General features: G+C 34.1%; 1 pseudogene; it reads right to left on the bottom strand.

The window, feature by feature from the left end:
• Positions 1-5,069: 5,069 nt before the first annotated feature.
• Positions 5,070-6,164, bottom strand: LOC124081920 (actin-related protein 2/3 complex subunit 1A-like; annotated as a pseudogene).
• Between the last annotated feature and the right edge of the window lie 1,421 nt (positions 6,165-7,585).

Here is a 7,585-nt window from a genome sequence, read left to right as displayed (position 1 = left end):
GGTCAGGATTCCTGAAAGCATCAAGGTAAATATAAGATGCAGTACTGATTGATTCTTCTCAACATATTCTCAGTAAAAACACCAAATGTGAAATACTTTATCAGTCCCTTCTGATAGGGTCCCGTTTTATCTTATACTACAAAATAGCTGTACAAACTTAGATCAATCTGGTCATCACAATGGTTTGCACAGAATATTATATTTCAATAACTCTATCTGACATCACAGTACTTTTGAATGGCTTAAAGGATTTTACTCTGAAACCATTGCTGTCATCATAAAAATGTGAATGGTTTGAAAATATTTCTGCCAGCAAATCTGAAGACTGGGGAATAATTTACTAATGTAGTAAGTGCTTTCAGCCTTCAAATGCTTTGAAATATATGGTTATAATTCCAGTATGATGTTTAATGTTATATATGTGAATGATAAAAATGTATCTGACATTTATTTAAGCCTAAATAGGTACAAGGCAAGTTTATCAGCATGTAACATTTACAGGTCATTTAGATACCTGTATAAGTTTGGAAATATTCTTTATTTTTAATATTATAAATGAAAGAAACCGAAGTCCTGAGTGTTGAAACATTTGCCATATCCTTACAATTCTATGTACAGGAATTGAGATTTGTTCTCAGGAAAGCTGATGCCTGAATCCAAATTCTTAATTCCTCTGTTTTCTCAAATACAAATATGTATTATAAGATAGAACCAAAATAACATGGGGTCAGAGAAATGATTTATAAAAATAGTAATAGTGTTAAGAATATTAACACTGATATAAAATTATGTCACCAGTAACTATATTCCATTCGTATGTGTATGTATTCAAAATATTTTACATATGTCTTCTTACAAAAATCTAATGGATAACAAAAATCATGCATTTAATTTAAAATAAACATAGAACTAGAAAGGTGTTAATGCCAGTACTCATACTCATTAAATTATTCTAAATTAATGACATCTAGTATTATTGCTTATGAATAAATGGAGTTGCATCTCAACTAATTGCTGAGCCAATTGAACATGGAAATATCCAAGAAATATAAATAAACATGAAATTAAGTAATTTCAATTAAGTTTAAAATTGTTTTCAGATGATATCTCAAATTTTATCTCAAAGACAATGATAAATGTGAATAGGATGGTCACTGGAACCTGTGAATGTGTGTGCATGAGTGTGTGTGTGTGTGTGTGTGTGTGTGCACCACATTACATATTTTCTACCTTTCATTGTTAAGTCTAATTAAACTCTAAATTTAGAATAGAAATATTTTCCCCTAATTGGCAAATGCTTGGAGAATGTCACAATTTTGGTTAGACAATAAATATATTTCTGATTTTGTGTTTTTATGTTGACATTTAATCATGATATACAGCAATGAGTTTCTGATTAAAGGCACCCAAAAGACTCAAGAAAACATATTCAGTAAACCATTCCTAAGTATCACATCCATAAGTTAAACTGTGGATTAAAAAAATTTCTGTAAAATGTTGTATCTATACAGAACAGGTATACACTTTCAATCTTTTTCCCCCTAAATAAATGAAGTATAACAACTATTAATATAGCTTTCTCATGGCCTTAGATATTACAAGTAATCTAAATATGATTTAATGTACATAGGAAGATTTCTGTAGGTTTATGTGCAAATTTTTTATTATCTATGGGGGTCTCAGAAACAATTTCCCATGGATTCTGGAAGCTGATAGAATTTGAAAGTTACATTCCCAATAAAATGGTGCTTTTAGAAAACGATTTGCAGATTTGAGAAGTGTGTTAAGTTATAAAACATAGTGAAAGATCATGAGTACCCACATTAAAATGTGAACTTTGTGGGGTTTTTTTTATTTCTTACATACATGACAATAGTGGAATGCATTAGAATCATAATTATCTATTCACAGCACAATTTTTCATAACTCTGTATATAAAGTATATTCACACCAAATTATGCCATTATTCATGAGCTCTCTTATTTTTTTATCATTACAATTCTTAATACACCTTTATACCACAATTTATCATATCTCTGTTTGTATATAACATATGTTGACACCAAATTCACATCTTCATACATGTATTTTGTATAATTATGAGGGTCTCCTTCCACCATCCGTGCTATTCTCATTCTTCCTCCCTTTCCCTCCCACCCCTATTCCCTATCTAGAGGTAATATTCTTCCCATGCTCTCCCTCCCTACCCCATTTTGAGTCACCCCCCTTATATCAGAGAAGACATACAGCATTTGTTTTTTGGGCTTTGGCTAACTTCACTTAGCATAATTTGCTCTAATGCCATCCATTTCCCTTCAAATGCCATGATCTTATTCATTTTTAGTACTGAGTAGAGCTAAATAACACAATTAATAACTTAGACTTAATTGACATATATAGAATATATCAACCAACATCAAGCAGATATACTTTTTCTCAGCATCATATGGATCCTTTTCAACAATAGACCATATATTATACCACAGGGCATCTCTTAGCAAATACAAAGGAGTAGAGATACTACCATGCATTTTATCCAATCATAATGGGATAAAATTGGAAATCAATGATAAAATAAGGAAGAAAAATTCTTACATCACATGAAGAATGAATAATATGCTACTGAATGAACAATGGGTTACAGAAGACATCAAGGAGGAAATTAAAAAATTCTTAGAGGTAAATGAACTTTGTTTTTTAAGAAAGAAGCTTATTTTGAAAAATTTTTACAATTTAGATTTAAATTAAGATTCATTTGAAAAAAATAATTAATACTTGTAATATGTAAAGCATTGTGTTCACATTGCAATAGAACTAGCAGATATGTATTACTATACACATATGTTTAATAAATATTTATAATTTTGCATAATGCTATGAAGCCAAATCCAGAGTCCTGTGAAGATTTGAAAAGGAAGACATATCCTGGGGTGCTTGGAGACAGGTTTGAGTACTTTTGTCACTCAGACTTCTCTTTTACCTACAGCTCCCTGTCCTGACCATATTCTCAGAATTTGCCTCCAAGTTGATGATAGTATTTGTATAATATTGACACAGTTCTCCACTTTTTTTTTTTTTTTGGTGGGGGAGGTGGTATCAGGGATTGAACTCAGGGGCCTCAGGGGCCACTCAATTGAACCACAGAGCCACATCCCCCTTATTTTGTATTTTATTTAGAGTCAGGGTCTCACTGAGTTGCTTAGCATTTCACCTTTGCTGGTGCTGGCTTTGAACTCACTATCCTCCTGCCTTAACCCCCTGAGCCACTGTGATTATAGGAGGCCAACTAGTTCTCTACTTTTGATGTTCCTATTTTTGAAAATTAGACTAAATTGTCTCCATTTGGGCACCACATGTAGGAGTGCCTTGGTTGCAAAATATTATGTCCATCTTTGCTTTATTAAAGGGGTCATGACAGGCTCTAAGAGTATGTGCTTCCTGTGTTTAAATTCTAGATTAGTTATATACTACCTGGGTGCATCATCATTGTATGCTTGTTTTCTATCCCTAGATCATTTTCAACCCTGGACTGGAACAATTAAGCTATAAGTGAAAAGGGTAAGACAGTCTTTCATGGGAAAAAATATTTTGCTTGTATTTGAGTTTTTTATTCCTCTTACTTTGCAGCAAGTGAATATCATCTTTGTCCTTTGCTATTCAACATATTAAAAAGGAAAGAAATGCAACTTCTTTTTCCTTTTCTTTGAAATGATGTTTCCTTCTCTACTCATTGCAGCCAGTTTTTCCCGGCTGCTTATATCATGTTAAATAAGTTCCTCTGTAGCACAGAAAAGCATCAGCTTTTCCAGGAGCAAAACAACTGATTGGTGTGCCAAATCCAGGAGAGTCACCTTTGTGTGATTTCCTAGGGACACTTACTGAAGGTGTTTAGCTTGTCCATCTGTGATCTGGGAGGAAATCCAGACGTCTGTCAGTTCACTATAGTCTCCTATGATATTGATTTTAAGAATCAAAGGATTTGAACATTAAAATGACAAAAAAAAGATTAATGGATATAGTTTGGTCAAAAGCCAAAGTGGAGTAAATTGAGATCATAGACATACTATCTTCAGAAGTAAATATCTTGAAGCCAGAAAATTGAATATCTCTTTTTAAACATCTATGCCAGGAATCTTATCTGTCATTTTTAATAACTGTAATTTAATTAATTGTAATTGTAATTACTGAGAGAATTTGAAAATTCATTTTAAGATAATTTTACTTACTTTAAGATTCCACATTGTATCAAAATAAAATATTTTTAAAAGACCTGTCTTCCTTGTGGCTGTTTAGGAATAGAATGTTCCTGATACACTCTTGAAATCTGATTGCTTTTAATTTCACCTGAGAATAAGTTATGGGTTTCTGTGCATTATCTCATAGTTGCAGTGTGCTTAGAAGTCATTTCACACCAAGACTTAAAGATTTTGTTACTATAATGTACAACAGTGGACTCCCACAGGCACATTCTGCTAACCATCTGAGGTCTTCCCATCTAAGCACAATAGTACAACACGTATCTTCCTATTTCATATTGGGAGCTAACAGCTTCCTCTAGGACTTACTGTCGTGAGCAAACAGCATATTGTGCTCTAGTAGAATCTATTAGTTTATGTGATAAGAGAATGAGACTTTTACTGCTTCTGACACTTTAGAAAAGATACATTTAAATAACCTGTACAAACCAGTCTTATTAAAAGATTGGTTCATCATATATTGAAAGCAATGTTTAATTCTATGGTAGTAAAGAATTGTTTCTATTTATTTTCCACATCCAGGATTTTTATTTAATTTTCTAAAAGACAATGTACATACCTCCCTTACCTATTCCTTTTAGTGTGACAATTTTCTGTAATAAAGTACTTAAAGAGAAGCTTTCATCAAGAATGAGATGAAATAGCAAAAACAAACAAACAAAAAGCACTGCTGCTTTTAGAAAAGCAACACTTGCTCCAATTCAAACAAAAGCACACAGTGTTTCTGGATATGTTTAAAGTGTTTTCTTGGGGCTTACTTTCCTCACCAACAGGCAAATGGTGGCCATGTTTCTCATGCTGGATGGTGGAGGCTTACTTGGTTTCACATTCGGAAGACACTGGATGTAATACTAAGTTCTTGAAATTCCAACTTTTCTTGATGCCATCAGTGCCAGTAGTATAAAATCTGTGGCCATCTTGCTTGTTCACCTTATCAAAAGACACTTTAGCGATGCTAGACTTGTGCAGTGTCTACAAGTCTGCATTAGGTCTTGGGTGGTGGCCCTCTTGTCCATGTTGCAAAAATGGTCCATGGCAGACATGTTGGGCATGATGCTCTGTTTTGGAATGTCTAGGTTGAAGACAAAGGTCAAGCAGCTATGATCATCATAGTTAAAGAATATTGTACAGTAGTCAGGGCCAGCAGCCACAACACTATTCTCTGAGACAATCAGGAGTGGCAGGACTTCATTTTCAGAGTGGAGACCTTTTTGAGTCATTGGCAGCAAGGCAGGGTACGGTTGTGACTGAACCAGGAGGAGTTGCTCCCACTGGCAAAGACGTTGATTCTATGGACCCAGTCACCAGTGTCATTGTCAACAAATTCTGATGGACATCAGCTGACCCAAAGGGATTTTGCTGCCCCTGGAAGTATTGGTTGGCTTTTCATCTACTTCTTTACTGGACCCAGAAGATACTCTACATCTGAAATCACATGATCCTGCAGCTAGCAAAATGTTGGGATGCACATACAAGCTGAGGATATTGGAGCAATGAGATTTTTAAAGTCTTTGCTTATCCACTAGTCATTTCCAGAATTGAAGGAACAAACAAAAAAGAATCGTACTCTCCTTCCCACAGCAAAATTGTTCGCCAGAGGAGATGGATCAGTTCACAAACTTGGCTGCATGATTAAACCTCAGGATCACCTGTGTTGGTTTCCAGACACAGTCTTTCTGACTCCAGATATGGGCATTGCTATCTGCCCTACAAGTGGCCATGCCATCCTTCTATGAAAGCAGTCAATAATTCCAAGGGATCCATGGGCCCCTTGGGTTCATTAGCTTTCACCCACTCACTCCCATTCTTCTTACAGATGTGCACTTCATTATTATTGGGGTTAAGGGTCATCTGGGTAACGTCCCTCTGCCAGGTATGGCAGGTGATTCACTCTAGTAAAAACTGATGCAGGGGGGCTGGGGATGTGGCTCAAGCGGTAGCGCGCTCGCCTGGCATGTGTGCAGCCTGGGTTCGATCCTCAGCACCACATACAAAAAACAAAGATGTTGTGTCCTCCGAAAACTAAAAAATAAATATTAAAAATCTCTCTCTCTCTCTCTCAAAAAAAACAAAACAAAACAAAACAAAAAAAAAACAAACTGATGCAGGGACATTGTTCTTTGCATTTTCAAAGGATAAAAAGCTGGGGTCACAATGGTCAGGAACAGATTGGAGCCAAGAATTCCTGGGGTCAATTTGGAAGATCAGGCTTCAGCTGGCACAGGTGAAGGCAGAAAATCACTTCAGCAAATTTACATCTGTATAGCAATGATTCAGCTGAGTGCTCTAAAAGATGGTGAGATGTTTTTCTTTTAGAAAAATGAAGAATCCATTGTATTTACACTGATGTATAAGACAGTATGCTATATAAATTTAATCAGATTATGTTCTAGTTATAATTTTATTCCTTAGTGAGGTGTATGACTTTATCGTTCAGCCTTACAAGTCATATGTTATAAAAATCATTTTTTTAACTTAGTGGCCATGATAATGTGAAGTTATGAATGTACAGAAACCATCAGTCAGCTTGAACGTTAGGATTGTGAAAAATGATGAAAAACATGTCAGGTTGGGACAGTGCTGAGCCAACTAACTTAGGTTCAGCTTGGTTAGTAAGCAGAACTAAAGATCTCTGAAGCATCTGCTTCCTGTTATCATTTGCATAGTATTAAAAAAGAATTCAAGAAGTCACCGAGCAATAAACCATACAGAATATGCCAAGAAGTTCAGGATCATAAATGACAGACATCATTGAAAAAAGCTGAAAACTACACCTCTAGTTATTTTCACATGGACAAGTGTGGAAATAATTTTGAAATCCAGTATGTGTTGGCTTAAACAATATATAAAACATATAGACTTATTATCTATTTTTATATACTTTATTTTTTGTAAACATCAATGCCTTAAACTTAAAAAATTATCTCAAATTATAGTTTCTTGTTTTTTAACAGTTGAGCAGGAATACAGCATCTTTCTGAAGACTTGTACTCAGTAAATAATCTACAAATCTTTAAGATGATAGAGAATAAAAGGAATCTCAGAGTGTGATTGCAAAAAATTAAGTCAACTATGTATGTAAAAACATTTTAAGTATTAGATTTTATGCAGAAATTATATTTATAAATCTATTTTCAACAATGAGTAAACAGTTATTCATGTAACAGTGACTTAGTCAATTCTAGCTAGTACCATATTATATAATCTACCAAAATTTAAAAATCATCCACTTATCCATTTTCAAATTTTATTAACAAGGATTAAAATGAGCACAATGAACTGGATTATGTATTTAAATATATATCAATGATATATATTCAATTTTATAT

Source organism: Marmota monax, unplaced genomic scaffold, assembly GCF_021218885.2.
Source record: "Marmota monax isolate L192 unplaced genomic scaffold, Marmota_monax_Labrador192_F-V1.1 WCK01_AAM20220418_F8-fsc00031, whole genome shotgun sequence".
In the NCBI taxonomy this organism is placed as follows: Eukaryota; Metazoa; Chordata; class Mammalia; order Rodentia; family Sciuridae; genus Marmota; species Marmota monax.
The sequence above is the reverse complement of the archived record's forward strand: the minus strand, read 5'-3'. Positions and strand labels throughout refer to the sequence as shown.